This window comes from Spermophilus citellus, assembly GCF_964194105.1.
Source record: "Spermophilus citellus genome assembly, chromosome: 1".
NCBI classification, from domain to species: Eukaryota; Metazoa; Chordata; class Mammalia; order Rodentia; family Sciuridae; genus Spermophilus; species Spermophilus citellus.
Window position 1 is genome coordinate 202,554,608 of NC_138182.1, and position 4,212 is coordinate 202,558,819.

General features: G+C 32.9%; 1 pseudogene across 1 annotated transcript; it reads right to left on the reverse strand.

Moving 5' to 3' along the window:
• Window positions 1-3,230: 3,230 nt before the first annotated feature.
• Window positions 3,231-3,687, reverse strand: LOC308657006 (small ribosomal subunit protein uS13-like; annotated as a pseudogene). Its single transcript has one exon. The product of its transcript is annotated as a small ribosomal subunit protein uS13-like (transcript).
• Window positions 3,688-4,212: the final 525 nt, after the last annotated feature.

Sequence of the window (4,212 nt, forward strand, 5' to 3'; positions counted from 1 at the left end):
CAACAGATTGTAGAAGAAAAATGTTTGATAAAGAATATTTCATATTTCTTGTATATTTAACTTTTGAATTCATTTAACAAAATACAATTGTCTTTTTCAAAAGATATTTGCAATCCAATGAAGATTCTCGATGTTTGCACCAGATCCGAATCATTCCAATCAAAATATGTATATTTCTCCACCTTCGGGAAGATTGTGCTGGGAATAGCAGGAATGCCTCTTTATATCCTTGGAATTACCTTCCTTGACGACAGTGTTCCTTTGCACTCCTCTGGCTTCTATTTAGGCAAGTTCCCCTGATTCTAATATTATTGGCCCATTTACTTTCTGCAGTTTAAAATATATATTTTAACTCATATAAAAATACTATCTATTGGCCCTGTTATAACATTATATATGTTAAGTGTTAACTTGTATGCTTATTTTCAAAATTACACTGAAAGCTGGGAATGTACTTTAGTGGGTAGAGCACTTGCCTACCATGCATGAGGCCCTGGGTTTGATTCCCAGCACTACAAAAACCAAACCAAAACAAAAAATTCCACACTGAAACACTTAATTCTGAAGAGTGACTTGAGATTTGAAATTCTAGACAAGTCATCTGAATGTCATTGAAAATATATAGAAAAATGGAAAACTGCATACTTTTAAAATAATAAAAACTGTTATTTATCCATCTATTGTCTGTCTTTTCAGTTCAGTCTATACAGGCTGATGTTCATTTCTCCAAGGAAAAAAGTCTAAAAAACATTGGATTAAATTGCCTGATTAGTTGTTACTTTTAAACTTTGGGGATACAGATGGGAAGCTGTTGCCTTATGTTCATAATGAGAAGAGGACATTATTAGGTGCCTCTTTAGCACCAGATTCATTGTGGTGCTGAAAATAATCGTTGTATTAAGTTCTTTTAACAAAAATCACTTTTAGGTCTTTTGATATTTTTAAGGTAATTTAAAAACATAATCATGTTCATCATAGGAGACAAATGATATGCCATTTAATAGAACATCATATAGTCAACCCTATTTATAGCATTCCAGGCTTCTATGTAACCCTAGATATTTCACAGGAAAATTTATCCATTTTTATAATGAAATAGATTCTGATCCTGCTTAGATCATCTATTTTTACAGGGTTATCTTAATATCATTTTTAAGGAAAAATACAAAATTATTTTTATATACTTTATGTGAAGGTGACTAAGTAGTATTTTGCAGTGGAATAATGATTTTCCACGAGAGACAAAAAAGTGTATAAATTATTAAATATGCTAATAAACTAAAGTAGAACATATTCATATTTATATCTACTTTCACCAAAAATATTTGCAATAATTTACTAATGTTAAGAGTGGCAGCAAATATTTTAGCTTTATTTTTAATTATATTGAATAGCAACTAAAATACATTCCTTTGTAATGTAGCAACAAGCCTACTGTATTTCTACTTCCTTCCACCCTGGCAGCTAAGGTGAAGTATACAAAGGTGATGGTATAAAGTATTGTCTTCCTATAGAACTTTATTAAGGGAAATATACTAAATTTATGTTTATATTCAATATAAATATGTTTGTGTTATATTAAATATATTATGTTAGATATAATGAATTATATAATTAAGTTACCTGAGTGTCTCTAATACTTGATTGGATGATATGTGTAATGGTCACTTTTTTGTGCCAACTTGTCTAGGTTATGACACCTTGTTGTTTGCTCAAACATTAGTTTAAATGTTTCTATGATAATATTGATTTAGATGTGATTGATGTTATAATCTGTAGACTTTGAATAAAACAGATAAGCTCCATGATGTGGAGAGGACTGACCCAATCAATTTAATTCTGTAACAGTAAATACTGAAGTTTCCTGAGGAAGAAGATATTCTACCTCAAGACTGCCATGTCAACTCTCACTTGAATTTGCAGCATGTTGGCCTACTCTACAAATTTGTCACTTGCTCAGTCCTATAATTATATAAGCCAATTCTTTAAAATCTCTTTCTTTTTTCTCTCTTTTATCTTTCTCTCTTCTACCCTCCTATATATAAAAATATCTTTTATTAGTCTGTTTCTCTGGACTAACACAGAATGTTATTTAAAAAAAAACTACAGAAGTAATCCATTTAGGTCATTCTTATTATCTCATGACAAAGCTGGTTTGTAAAGTTGCTTCATATTAAGTATTCATTTTCTAGGTTTCGGGGATGCTTCATCAACATTGGGATATGGTGTGGGTTATGTAATGGGAGCACCACTACTTAGGGCCCCTAAGAATCACAGCTTGCACGAAAGGTAAGCCATTTTTTTCCTTTTCCTTTCAGATTGTTACATAAAATGTTTGTTGAGTAGATACCATAGCTTATAACAAAGCATATATATTTAATTAGTAATAAACATTTTAGAAATGTAAGCAAAAGTGACTGATATGCACAGTATCTAAAATTAAGTACATTTAAAATATACATTTATATATTTTACTGCTTGAGATATAATTAAAACTAGTACTTATTATGAAAACCTTACAACTAATTTCTCATGTGCTTTTTTATGACAAAAGAACCCACAACATCTTAACCACTTTTAAGTGTACAGTACAGTAGTGTTAAAAATATGCACACTGTTTACAACAGGATCTAGAACTTTTTGTCTTGCAAAATTAAATCTATATCCATTTAACAACTCCCTTTTCCCCTACTCTAGTCCCTGGCAACCATTGTTCTACTCCTCTTTCTAAAAGTTTGGCTGCATTAAATACTTCATATAAATGGAATCACGTAGGATGTATTTTGTGACTGGCTTGTTTTACTTAGAAAAACAGGCTCAATTTTTGAGCATGTTATAGCATGTGACAGTATTTCCTTCTTTTTAGAGGATTAAGAAAATTCTATGGCCTATCATTATTAGATCATTTGGTAATTTTCTTTTAATTTTTTGAAGATCTTTCACATTGCTTTTGTGTAGTGATTGAGCCATTTTACAATTGCACCAACTATAAGCAGGGCTCCAGTTTCCCACATTGTTTCTAATACTTACTACCTTCATATTATCATTTTGTTGTTTTGATAGCTTCCATCCTATTGGGTGTGAGGTAATATCTCATTTTGGTTTTGGTTTGCATTTCCCTGATGATTAATGATGTTGACCACCTTTTCATATGCTTTTTGACCATTTATATATCTTCTTTTTTTGCCATCGGTATATAAACTATTTATTAACAGAAAGGGCCTACAGACTCATTTCTTCTTAGATACACCCATAGTGCGGCCGCTGGGCGCAGTGGTCTTAGTGTGCTGGCCTGGACACGAAGTCCCCAGAAGTAGCGCAGTCCCCTGTTGGCCCTAATCTTCTTCAGTTGCTCCAGGTCCTTCCGGAGTTTATTGTCTAAACCATTGGCCAGAACCTGGCTGTATTTTCCATCCTTTCTATCCCTCTGTTTGTTCAAGAACCAGTCTGGGATCTTGTACTGTCGTGGATTCTGCATAATGGTGGTCACATGTTCAACCTCATCTTCAGTGAGTTCTCCTGCCCTCTTGGTGAGGTCAATGTCTGCATTCCTCAGCACCACACGAGCATACCTTCGCCCACACCCTTAATGGCAGTGATGGCAAAGGCTATTTTCCACTGCCCATAGATGTTTGTGTTGAGTACTCGCAAAATGTGCTGGAACTTTTCAGTAATCACTAGAGACATGGTGGCAGCAGAGCAGCAGGGTGTAGGCCTCCTGTGGAAGAGCTATATATTCTCTTTTTGAGATGTATCTATTCAAGTCCTTTGCCCAAGGAGTTCTTTATGTATTTTGGATATTATTGTTATCAAGATATGGTTTGCAAATATTTTCTCCCATTTTTAGATTATTTCTCTACTCTGATTAATGTTTACTACATGGAAGTTTTTAATTTGGATTTATTGCACTATTTTTACTTTGATGCCTGTGGAAGAAATAATGCCCTAAGATATTTGCCCTGTGCTTTGTTAGAGGATTTCTATAATGTTGTTTCATTCCATAAATATAGACATCTTTCCAGTATATGGAACTTCTTCAATTTCTCATGTCAGTGTTTTGTGATTTTTTTCACAAATAAAATTACAAGATGTTTTGTGTCATTTACCTTTTGCAACATTGCTAAGTTTGTTTACTGAACAGTTTGTATGTATATGTGTGCAATCCTTAGATTTTTCTACATAGAAGATCATGTTATCTGTGAATGAAGATAA